The sequence below is a fragment of the Echinops telfairi genome, unplaced genomic scaffold, assembly GCF_000313985.2.
Source record: "Echinops telfairi isolate 266 unplaced genomic scaffold, ASM31398v2 ScPeMD7_70;HRSCAF=299, whole genome shotgun sequence".
Classification (NCBI taxonomy): Eukaryota; Metazoa; Chordata; class Mammalia; order Afrosoricida; family Tenrecidae; genus Echinops; species Echinops telfairi.
The window spans coordinates 20,975,045-20,988,799 of NW_022103968.1; positions in this window are offsets into that span (position 1 = coordinate 20,975,045).

Sequence of the window (13,755 nt, forward strand, 5' to 3'; positions counted from 1 at the left end):
CTTTTGTGCATTGAACACTAGTGACACAAGTCCTGACGGGCTGGATGCACTGTGGGATGGCATCAAGAATATCACACAGGAAGAAAGCAAAAGGCCATGGAGCAGACAGGAAGCAAGGAGAGGGTCAATGTGGAGGATGCTAGAAGAGAGTCTGACACTTGCTCTATCGTACAGTAGCTATGGCAAATAGAAGATATGATAAAATTAAAGAGCTAAACAGAAAATTCCAAAGAGCAGCTCTGGAACACAGGTAATGTATAATGAAATATGCAAAGACCTAAAGTTAGAAAACCAAAAAGGAACAACACACTCAACATATCTTTTTCTAAAAAGATCATTTTATTTGGGACTCTTACCACTCTTGTTACAATCCATACATCAATGGCACCCGACATATTAGTACATATATTGACATCGTTCTTTTCTAGACATTTACTTTCTACTGACTTGTTGGGATCAGCTCCTCTCTTCTCCCCCTCCCTCCACTCCCTACCCTGTGGCCCCTTTATAGATTATAGATTGTTATTATGTTCATATATCACACCGATCACTGTCTCCCTCCCCCTCTGTTTTCTGGGGTTCTTCCCCCTGGATGGGAGTGTGTGGTTATGTGCCATTCATTGTGATAGGTACCCCTTTCCTTCCCACCTTTCCCCCCTTCCCCTACCCTTTTGTATCGCTATTCCCAGTCCTGTTCCTGGGTTCCGTGAGCTTTATTTCTTGCCTATACCTATGTAGATGCTCCCATCCCATCCAGAGTGGGAAGCAGCACTGGAGTCATGGTCACACTCAACATATCTTGAACTGAAAGAACTAAACAAAACTCGATCTTCATATTGAAATATTAAAGGATTATATGAGCAAATACTGAACAATTCAGGAAGCAACATAGGAAGATGGAAAGAATACACAAAGCAGTGTATCACACAGAAAGATTCAACATTCAGCCATTCCAAAGCTATCATATGATCAAGAACTTAAGGGAGAAGTCCAAGCTGCAATGAAGGTATTAGAAAAATAACTTCCAGGAATTGATGGAATGCCATCAATTGAAATGTTTCAACAAGCTGATGAAGCACTGGCAACACTCATGGATGCCAAGAAACGTGGTCAGCTGACCGGAAAAGGTACACATTTGCACCCATTCCAAAGAAAGGTGACTCAATAGAATGCTCAAATTATAGAACAATATCATTAGTGTCACATGTAAGTAATTTTTTAAGGATTATCCAACAAAAATTGCAGCATACGTGGATAGGGAGCTGCTAGAGGTTCAGACTGGATTCAGACATGTAGGTGGAATGAGGGATATCACCATTGATGTCAGATGGATCTTGGCTCCAATCAGAGAATATCAGAAAGATATTTACTTGTGTCTTATTGACTATGCTAAGGCATAAAACTGTATGGACCATAACAATCTATGGACAGCCTTGAGAATAATGGGGATTCTAGAACACTATGTGGAACCTGTACATAGATCAAGAGTAAGTTGTGCAAACAGAACGAGGGAATTATGCACGATCTAAAATCAAGCACTTTGTACTTCCAGCTGTGTCCACTCCCCATACTTATTCAATCTGTGTGCTGAGAAAATAATCAGAGAAGCTGGTTCTACGAGGAAGAATGCTGTATCAGAATTGAAGGAAGGGTTGTTAACAACCTGTGATATGCAGATGGTACAACCTTGCTTGTTGAGAGGAGGATTTGAAGCACTTGCTGATGAAGATCAAATATTGCCATCTTCAGTTTGGATTACAACTCAAGTTTAGAAAGCTAAAATCCTTGCAACTGGACCAATAGATAACATCATGACGAGAGAAAAGTTTATCACAGGGTTTATCTTACTTGGGTCCACAATCAGTGCTCAGGGAAGCAGTGGTCAAGAGATCAAAGGAAACATTGCCCTGGATAAGTCTGCCACCGAAGGACTCTTTAAAGTGTTGAAAAGCAAGAATGCTACTTTGAGGTCTAAGGAGCACCTGACCTGAGCTATGTGTGGTATTATCAGTAGCCTGATCTGCATCTGAAAGTTGGATATTGAATAGGGAAGAATGAAGAATAGATGTATTTGAATTCTAGTGCTGATGAAGAGGTAGAGGGACATGGAAAGAGAATAAGTCCCTCCACGAGCTGGATTGCACCAGTGGGCGTCAGTTTTGAGGGTGACACACACTGTGCGGTGTTTGGTGACACGGCAGGTAAAGTTGCCAGGAGTCAGAAACCACTTGACAGCACCTGACAATAACAGCAATGGGAAAATGGGAATTTTTGTTTCATTTTGTTTCTGATCATTTAAATTTTGGAACAAATTCATGAAAGTGGAAATAGCTTGCTCCTAAGTTTAGAATTAAGAGTAAATCTTGTGTGAAAACTGACTTCAGAATGTCTGCTCGCATTTGCTTTACACAGTTCTATATTCTAACATGCTCTAAGGCCAAATATATTCCTGATTCATATCCATGTGTTTTCTTGGTAATACATAATTTGATGATTGCTGAACTATGTAAGTGATAAAAATTAATATTTTTAGAAGCCGGAGAGGACATTTAAGAAACACTTACGGCAAATAATACTTATTCAATCTTTATGCTGAGCAAATAATCTGAGAAGCTGAATATGTGGAGAAGAATGAGGCATTAAGATGAGAGAAAGGCTCTCCATTAGCCTGTGATATGCAGATGACACAACCCTGCTAGTTGAGGTGAACTTGAAGCTCTGGGTGATGAAGATCAAAGACTACAGCCTTCAGGATGGATTACAACTCACTTTAAAGAAAATCTAAATCCTCACAATGAACCAATAGCCAACAGCTTAATAAATGAAGGAAATAATGAAGTTTTCAAAGGAATTTATTTCATTTAGATCTATAATTACTGTTCATGGATAGAATGGTTAAGAAACCAAATGACATATTTTCATTGGGCAAATCTGCAGGAATTTATTTCATTTAGATCTATAATTACTGTTCATGGATAGAATGGTTAAGAAACCAAATGACATATTTTCATTGGGCAAATCTGCTGCAAAAGACGTCTTTAAAGTGTTGAAGAGTAAGGATGTCATTCTAAAGACTAAGGCATGCCAGCCAAGCCATGGTATTTTCAATCATCTCATATGCATGTGGACATGGGATAATGAATACAGAGATCGAAGAAGAATTTATGGATTTGAATGATGGGGTTGAGAAGACTATTGGAAGTACTGTTGACTATCAGTCAAATAAACAAATCTGTCTCAGAGGAAGTATAAACAGATGCTCCTTAGAAGCAAGGACAATAAGACTTCGCCTCTGGTACTTTGGATATGCGATCAGGATGGGCCAGTCTCTGGAACGCAATATCGTACTTGGTAGAGTGGAGGGTTAGCAGAAAAGATGAAACCCCTCAACTAGATCGACACAGTCATTGCAACCATGAGCTTAAACATAGCTATCGTGAGGACGGTGCCGGTCCCGGCCATGTTTTGTCCAGATGGACTTGGGCTGCTATGAATCAGAACTGACTGGACAGCACCTGACAACCGCAACGGTGACAGAGAATCTTTGAGGAAAGACCTAGGTGCGATGTAGTCCACACGTTGTCTCTGTACTGCAATGTCTTTTGTTCAATTCCTAACGATGACCATTTCCCTATCCTTGCTGGTTGGTATGTTTTCTGTTTGTATAACCCTGTTGCTTCTGTAGGTTACAATTCAGAGGAAAAGACATAAGATTCAAAGATATAAAATGTGGCATGTCCATGCCAACTGGCATAATATCTAGTGTCTTTTAAGACAGAATTATAGAATAATCAAATATTTTTAAAATGAAAAGAAGAAGAAGAAGAAGAAGAAGGAACTATTCTGAGTCATTGTACTTTGAAGTATTTCTTTACTCTTCTTAAAGGAACGATCAAGAGTTAACAGGAAGTCTTCCGTTCTATCAGACTTAGAAATAAAGCTGCGCCACGTCACAATGCCTTTGTTTGAACTTCTTCATCATGCTATTCTCTATTTGTCTCCTTTTTTAGGAAATTATGTCCTGATTCCAAAAGTTGTAAGGGTTCCCTCTCTCACCTATGAACCTGTATAATATCCTAAAACCTTCTCTTACTGTTTTAATAATTACTTCCTGTTTTGTTGTTATTTCGATATTCTTCTTTTCTCCTACAAATGCTCCACTGATTTAACACACAAGAATTTACCATCCACATGTGATGTGGGATTATGATTTTAAACTAGTGTTATCCTGATCACCATGATACCAAGAGATCATCAACTAACATTCTGAAGATATGGTAGCACACAAAACAGCTTTATTTATATGTAATAAATATAAATATTAAATGCTGACTATTCATCAGCTTACTTGTTTGTCTTTTAAGTCAATCCAAGTAATGGCTGGATATTTCCAGTGGTTACATGTTAGGCTGGCCTCAGTATGGTTGGCAGTTCAAACCCACCAGTAGCTCCAGGGGAGAAAGACTGGGCTTTCTATTCCTGTAAACAACCAAATCTAGGAAACCCATTACTAAATTAATGTTTAGTTAAACAATATATATTTTTAAATATTTGATTGTGAATTAGATGGGATTTTATATTTCAGATCATCATTTTTGTAATCAGCAGTTTAAACAACTTATAAAGTCTTCTAGTCATTTATTCTGTCCATTCATTTTCTCTCTTCTCCTTCTTCTAAGATCTCTTTCCCTTCACTCATGTTAACATCTGTCAAACCTCAAGTGTATTGCTCCCCTTTCTGACCTCTCCCTTCCCCCTATATATCATTCAGCTAAATATTAACCTATGTCCTTAATCATGACATATGTTTAAAGAGATGGAGGATTACCACACTGCCTAAGGTAGAAGGGATATAGTTAATTCCACTCCAGTTTGGCAAAGTGTAAATGTTATTGTGAAAGGCCACCGAGCCATTTCCAACTCATAGACATCCTCTGTACAACGGAGTGAAACACTGCCCGATGCTGCGTTGTCCTCACGATTGTTCTTGTTTTCAGCCCATTGTTGCAGCCACTACGTCAATTCATCTTGGCCAGTGCCATCCTGTTTTTTTTGCTGTTCCACTACTTTATCAAGCTGATGTTCTCCCGGTTTCTGGTTTCTTCCGGGACTTGTTTCTCCTGATAACATGCCCAAAGTACATGAGATGAAATCACACCATCCTTGCCTCCACGAAACATTCTGACCATACTGTATTTCTTCCGAGACAGATTTGCTTGTTCTTTGGCAGTCTTTAAATCTTGTTGGTCAATGCCATCATTCAAGCACTTCGATTCTTCTTTGGTCTGCCTTACGAAATAAAGAAACCCAAACTCACTGCCATTGGGTAGATGCTGACTCATAGTGGCCCTGTAGGATTGTGTAAACTGCCCTAGTGAATTTCTGTGAGCCTACATCACTCTTTATTGGAGTAGAAAACCCTGTCTTTCTTCCGAGGTGTGACTGGTGGTTTCCAACTGCTGCCCTTGTGGATCAAAATCGAATTCATAACCACTGTACCACCAGCGTTTCCTTATTGAATAGGAAAGTATACATACAGAGACTCAAAACTGAGGCTTTCACACGATCATTCTATTGCCCAAAGTAAAGTTATTTATTTGGACATTTTAATTTTGAGAAATGCTGTTTTTTAATGCATAAGAGACGAAAATAAATCTAGGCAGTGACATTTCCCGACAGTCATTAAAGCACACTCTGTGTTTTGCCTACATGATTTCTGTGCAGATAACACCAGAACGGCTGCTCCTTGCAGGATATAGCTAACCTTTAAAAAGATCCTGCTGAGTACATATTTACTAAATGAATACAATATTGTCTCCATTGAGCTTCACAGCATTTGAAACTCTTGTATGTTTTGGTGTCTCCGAGGAAGTCTGCCCGCATCCATGCCTTAAAGTGAGACATTATCAGGAGCATCTCTTTTGCTGATGCCTAAAACAGTTTTCTATTTTAATCCTCTGTTCATTCGCCTTTTAAAACTATTTGTCACCATTACTCCATTTTTCTTATAGTTTTGAAATTATTACCCTTACCTTCCATTTCTTTTCTCCCACTGATCAATGCTTCCTGAATTTAGTCGTAGATGCTCAATTGATCATCAGTGAATAAAAAGAAAATTATTTCTGGAACATTCCTGTGAAGTGCCAGTTACAGCTGGAGAGATTATATTGCAAAATCAACCAGTTAGTTGCCACCAAGGATTTTGTAGCACAGCAGGAGAGAGAGAGCGATCTTATTCAAAGTACCAAACAAGCATCACAGAATGCTACTAAAGCCCACAGCACAAAGACAGTAAGGCAGCAGGACTGCATGGCAGGAAGAGGGAGATATTAACTGGAGGTTAATCTAATAACTTGTCATCATTAAGTTCTTACACTGTTATCAGTTTCTGTCCTAGACGGATATACCTGTTGCTCAAAATTCCCGCCCATTTCCACTCAAAAACTAGTAGATACTCTTTGGCTCAACTTTCTATCCTAGTCTTTGGACTTTCAAAAATATTCATATGAAGAGCAAATACTGAGAAACAAACAGTAAGGAAACGTATATGGGTAAATGGCCAGACAATTGAAAATACAGTGACTGTATTATTACCCATTCAGTACATTTAGACATTCAGAGGCTATGTGATAGTCATTGCTATCACCGTAGTGGTTGTTGACTTGTAAACAAATCATGGTTGCAAGGGGACCAGCTGATACTATGCCACACTACACCTGCACGAACCTAGGGGATTTGATTTCTTGACCTCAGCCAGTAACACTGATTTTACAAAGAAGGAAGGTTCCATTGGTTTTCATCTAGGATGTTTTAGCAGCGTTCCTACCTCACTAGAATATTGCGCATTTATATGGGCCTGTGATTTATCGGAAGGAACTCTGGTACACAGTGGTCAAGTACTTGCTGATAAACAAAAGGTTAATGGTTCAAACTCACCAGTGTCTCTGTGGGAGAAAAGATCCATTGATTGGCCCCTGTAAATATCACAGTCTAAGAACCTCTACTAGACAATTCTACTCTGTTCTCAAAATTGATGTGTGGGCATAGAACAGCGATCGTGTGTATTTTCTGATATTTTGGGTAACAGTGCACATAGAATTGTACCTATATGTAGATGGAATCATTCTTGGATGGGTTACAAAGATAATGTTAAACCACCATTTTGTTATGACGATTCTCTAATTATCAAAATCATTCTAATGAAAATTGAGATTGTTACCCCTAATTTCTCTTTTCCTAATTAACCTAAGCAGACTATAACTAAAGAAAGTAGTCTAGCAGATCACCCACAGTAACCAATCCAAGCAAAACTCTTCCTCTTGTCTTTTTCATTCTTGATACCAAACACAAAGTCCAAAGTGTATCTCTGTGGTTCAGTTAATTACTTGATATCATGCTTCCAGTCTGTTTTTCCAACTTTCATGAAATAGCATTCTCCTGATGGGTCTGAGGAAGAGAAGGTAGGGGAGGATGCTGATAGATGATAGAATTCATGATTTGGTTTTGAGTGACTGTTGATATGGTGAATTGTGATTATAAAACCATGGAAATGTAATGAAAGGATTGGTTCATTTTTTCATCCTGCTGGGTCTAAAATGAACCACATCGGAAGCAGGGAGGGAGTATTTCACTGCCATCAAGAATTCAAGACCCAGGAATGGAGCCTGTCTCAGGACCCTGAGATACCTGTTAATTGAACCTCCTCAATTCAGAGACTGAAAGGCTGGACCACAGAGTAGCAGCAGAGAAGAGGCGTAGGGGCAGCCACAGCAGACCTAAGAAACAGATCACAGGAGTGGTGGACTTTCTAGGCCACTGAGTGAGCAAAGCCTCTCTTCAGGCAGAAGACTTGCTTGTGCAAAAGTACCTCTGGGCCCTTAATTGGGGAGCTAGGTTTGCTGGTCCAAGGAACTAGAGTGGATCACCTTTTGGCTGAGACTTATGGAAGAGTAACGCATTCTTTGAGCATTTATCTATTTGCATGCCTACAAGAGTTCTATAATATTGCTTGAGAGAGATAGAGGACAAAGAGCTGTGTGACTAAGAGACCAATGACCAGAGAGAGTTGTGCCTGTAGGCATGGTTGAGATGACGTCCTGGCTAAAGAGTTGTAACCTCCATATTTCTAATCATGAATTGTAACCTGTGAACCTCTCAAATACATTCCCTAATCATGAGTATGGTCTGAGAGTTCTGAGAGACCACTGCAATGAGTTCTTAAACCTTGCAGGGAAGAGAGGATTTGAGGAGAGATGGTTTGTGTCATATGGTGAAATTGTGGGGTATTCTGACTTTAAAGTCAACCTCCTAACCTCCAAAGTACCCTGTTCTAAATAATATGGTATAGAGACATTTCTGAGTACTGTTATCATAACATCTGTTCTCTTACATTAGAGGAGGTTCAAATTCCCAGTAAGGAACCAAGAAACAAAAACACTCACTTAACTTGAAATTTACCTCTCCTTTTGCACTATGTGCCCAAAGAGGTCTGCGATTCAAAAATCACTCCTCCATTCCAAGGAATGTGAATAAGAAATTAAATTTTGTATGAAAGTACAGAGTTCATTTCTTAATCTAGTTATTGGTTTCCTGTTGGATTGTCCTTTGTCTTTAAATGTTATATCTCAGATTTCAAAAAAATTAATGAAAGTGAGTTTGGAGAACATGGATGAGAATTTAGAAAATTGTGAATCTCTGCTGCACATTTTTCTCTTTTAAAGGAAATCTCCCATGAAGGAGGGAGTCATTAAGATGGTCATTACTCTCTTTATTTTCTCTCGTGTCAGTTGGGGCTATAGCCAGAAATATTACCACTTGAAGGAAACAGAAGTCAGTAGTGCTTTCAGTAGGGAGCCCTGCAAAGATGCTACTCAGTCACTTTCGTAGAGGAGTTTAAAACTGGAAAGCCAGCAGTGATCAAATGCTTCCTACAATGAAATTTCAAGGGTGCTGAACGAGCTTTAATTCCTATAATTGTGTAAAACAGATACACCAACATACATCTCAGAAGTAATTGAAAAAGATGACTATTATTGCAGTCATTATCACCCACAAAAGTCTTTCATATGCCGAGGACTAGAATAATAATTGAGCCCTTCTGAGAGATGATTAAAGACTTGAAATAAAATTATTAAAGACACCTTTCTCTCCTTATATTAAATGATGGAAGAATACATGCAACAGGAGAGAAATGTTAGTTCATTAAGTCACAAAATTCAAAGTCAGATGGAGGAGTTGAAGGAGGTTTCAGGGAGTCCAAAAGAGGAGTTGCCCATTGGACCATTACCCAAAGCAGAAAACGGACGTTGTCTTCTCCTTTAAGGATTTATAAAGCCTACACAGAGTCATTAGGAGTCAGAATTGACTCGATGGCAGTAACTTTGCAAGGGTTTATATTTTACTATATGGAAAAACCTATAACTAAATAAAAGTATGTGTTAGTTAAGTCACTATACCCACGCTAAACTTATAAAGTGGTCAATTTCCAGAAGGAATTCATACATAAAAAAATCAATGATGACTCTATCTTTACTATATGAAATGAGAAGTTGCACATGAAGAATATTTTATTGTATGTTTGTACTGTGGATAGTTAATCATTTCAATTGGTTTGAACTTTTCTGCCTGCATTGTTTGAGTGACTCCAAACAGGCAGTCAAATAGTATCATTCAGTTATTTACTTTATGTCTCTTTGGCCGTAGTCTTTGTAAGTCCCACAACATGACTGGGTAGGTCTTTGAAGATTGGGTCTGGTTCCAATTTGCTGATGGGTCTGGGTAAGAGAAGGTAGGGAAGATGTTGATAGGCATCGGTTTGAATGGTTTTTAACTGTGACTGTGAAAACTAGGCACTCTAATGGGGTGGGGGTGGGGGGTCAACTTTGCCATCCTGCTGGGTACAAAATGAGATAATTCAAAAGCAGGAGCAGAGGGAATCTCATTACCAACAAGGAAAAAGAGCCAGGAGCAGGGGATATCTTTCTTATCCCAAGATCTGTGTACACGGAACCTCCTTGATCCAGAAGACAGGGAGTGGTGGCACTAGAGAAATGGCAAAGGAATGGCGGCAGCAATAGAACCAAGAGCCAGAGCATGAACCAACCCTATTCACAGAATGAGTAAAGCTGAGTGCTTTGTGACAACAGGCTGCCTTGCACAATAGGATGCTTCCTTGGACTTCACAGAGAGCTAGGCTTGCTGACCCACAGAACTACAGCTGAGCACCTGCTGGCTGAGGTTTATGCCTTCAGGCATTCATTAGCAGTGCCGAAGCAGGACAGAGGCCAGCAACAAGAGAGAGGCCTGCCCTGGGCCATGCCCTGATGAAAGAACTGTATCTTGAGCATTCCTGATCCTAAATTATAACCTGTTAACTCCCCATAATAATAAGTATGGTCTGTGGTTTCTGTGCAGTCATTGCTATGAATTCTTGAACCCAGAAGAGAGTTAGAGAGAACTGTGAATGGGATGGTTGGTGTCAGAGTTGGTTAAGAAAGTTAAAAGGTTCCTTTCTTCTAGGATTACGAGATGTGCCTGACCTCTGCCTCCTCGACATTGGCCTTGTACTGGTGTTGAGTTTTATTGTCCTACTCTTTGGTGAAGTCCGAGGACATCAGACCCCACCCTCACACCCTCACATGCTATCTAAGAAGAAGACATTTATCAAAGGTTATAACTTATTAAATATGGGCACTTCTCATCATTGAAATAATTAGAATAATCATTTTCTTTTGGCAGCTCGATAGATAATAAAAACTATTGTTGCTTTTTGAATCTCTAGTCTTTAAAAGGAAATCTATTTGGGAATGTCCTACAACTGGTAACTGCCATTTTGCTGACTATCTGTTATAACTAAGAAAAGAATAGCATTTGGTTAAGGCCAAGAACACTGAGCCCTGATGGCACAAGAGTTAAGTGCTCTCCTGCTAACAGAAAGGTTTGTGCTTCAAATCCACCAGTGGCTCTATGGGAGAAAAGATCTACTGATATGCTCTCATTAGAGATTACAGTCTAAAAAACCTATTTGGGACATTCTCCTCTGTCCTGTACAGTCCCTGTGAGTCACTATGAGGGCACACAACAATAAAGTAGACATATTGATAAGCTTTAACTCACCTTCCCACCATTGAGCATATTCTGGAATTTTATAGTCTTAATTCCATCATAACCAGTATGTCCAGGAAGTTTTTAGTTTTTCAAAGATATTCACAATGTTTGTTTTTTGAGCCCCCAAACACTCTGTAAGAAAACAATGAAATCTTTTTAACCACAAGATAGTGAGATTTATTTAAAGAAACAAAATTGATAATGTCGGACAGGGCAAGATATGACAAAATAACAATTTATAAACTATCAAGGGCTCATAAGGGAGTGGGGAACGGGGAGGGAGGGGAAAAATGAGGACCTAATGCCGGGGGTTTAAGTGGAGAGAAAATGTTTTGAGAATGATGAGGGCAATGAATGTACAAATGCACTTTACACAATTGATGTGTGTATGGATTGTGGTAAGAGTTGTATGAGCCTCTAATAAAATGATTAAAAAAAAAAAAAGAAAACCAAAAAATCACTGCTACCCAGTTGATTGTAACACATAGAGCCCCTGTGGACCAAGACCGTGGGTTTCTGAGAGTACAAAGTCTCGTCTTTCTCCCCTGGAGGAGCTGGTGGTTTGGAACTGTCTGCCTTCTAGTTAGCAGCCCAGTGTACAACCATTATACTACCAGGATGCCTATAACTTGCCAATGGCAACCTAATGAATGGGACAGAAGTACGATACCATGTTCCAGCTAATCATCAATACCTTTTGATAATTATTCTGTAGAATCCAATCCCATTAGTATTAAAAATCACTCCAACCAATCATTCATCCCAGCAACAAGGGAACAAGTGCACAGGTGTGTGCTCTATTGCATAGAGCACACCTTCTGGTGACCGACTTGGGGCTCTGAAAGGAATAGGAATGAAAGGCAGAAGATCTTTGTTTATTTGTTGCACTTCTCTTGTAGAATTGCTCCATATATACTTTGTGTCGCAAGAGTTATAACCCCGTGGGTTTCCAAGATTCTAACCTTTTTTTCCAGGAGTAGACAGTTACATCCTCCTCTGGCCCAGTGGCTGGTGGTTTCTAACTCTGGCCTAGGAGTTGGTGGCCCACTATGCCACCAAGGCTCATGTTAGGTTTTAGACAGTCTGGATTGGAAGAAAATTGCTTAAGATGTAGTATATGGAACCCAACATATTGATTAAACACAATCATGGCACAATCATTCCTTGTGGGCATTCTTTTGGAACAGAATGAAATTGCCTCAGGGCCAGGACTTTATGTTAGCTTTTTTGGTAACAGATACTAACCTCTCTACTTCTTTGGGTCTCTGGGTGGCACAAACAGTTAAGATCTGGACTAGGAGCAAAAAGGATGGCAGTTCACACGTGTTCAAAAGTACGTAAGAAGCCACGCCCAGCCATCTGCTTCCAGGTCAGAGCCTTGAAAACCCACACTGCCGTTCTGCTCTGAGCACATGCAGTTGGCACGAGCTGACATCAAATCTACAGCATCTGAGGAACACATTTGTGTGTCCCTCTCCAATGGCCACTGTTCAACTTACTGTCTGACTATAGTGGCCTCTGAAACTGCTGAATTTTGTTCCGTTTACCTTATTCACAGTTGGATAAGAGTTTAAAAACTAAATGGATCCTTACAAACTAAGTAGATTAATTTACTCAACAAAACAAAACCTTTATGCAAGAATAGATTACTGGTTCCCTGCAGAGTCTGGGGTTTTGACAAACCCCAGGAATACAGTGGCATGTCTGATGCAAAGCCAGCCAGAGCCCACAATGGGTGAGTCCCTTTCTTCTAGGACTTCCTAGTGTTTGGGAGAAAATACTAGTGCATAAAGTGCCTCTCCAGGAAACAACCTGGAGCATGGTTAGTCAGAAGGTGCTCTTCCCAATGGGCATAAATGCAAGGACATCAGGTACAGAAGGAATGCAAGCTTGGGAGCTCAGAAAGGGGTTGCAAAATGCAGTCCCTGAATCCACTCGTGCATCCCTGTGTCCTTCCTGGAGCAGGACACCCTGCCTGCGCCCTACATTCTAACTCGCAGAGATTAAGGGAAAGAGGAGGCACCTCCTTCATCCTTTTTCTGGACACCGCGGGGTGGAGGGGGCGGGGGGGAAGCTGAACTCCCGAGAAGCGAAGAGGATCTGGGCTTCTTGCAGAGGACTGAACCAGGACAAAGCCGCAGTCAGAGCTCAGGCGAGGGAAGTCTGGGCGCAACTCCTGGCTGCGTGGGGGCAGGCGGAGGGGCGGCGAGCCCAGCCAGGCAGCCCCCCTCACTCCCCACCCCCCACCCCCGCCTGGCACCCAGATCCTGCCCGCGGGGTGGCGCCTCCCGCCGCCTGAGTCAGCCTTCTGCCTGCCACCTGCCCGCCGCTGCCCAACTTGCACGGAGTTGGGGTCCTGAGCGCCTGCCCCCCGCCGGCCGGCATCCGGAGAGCCCGCGCCGCCCCTTCGGGGCCAGGACCCCTCTTGCCTCCTCTCGGCTTCGCGATGGAAAAGTTGGCGCCGCCGGCGGCTCCCCGGCTCGGTTGAGCGCGCTCCTAGCCCGCGCGGGGTCTGGGGCCTCTGGGCTCCTGCTGCACCCCTGCTGCACCCCGGACCGGTCCCCTAACTGCAGGAGTTCCCCGCACTCGGGGTCACCAGCCAGCGCCCACCACACTGGGCCCCGCGGACATGGCTGCAAGTTCTGAGTG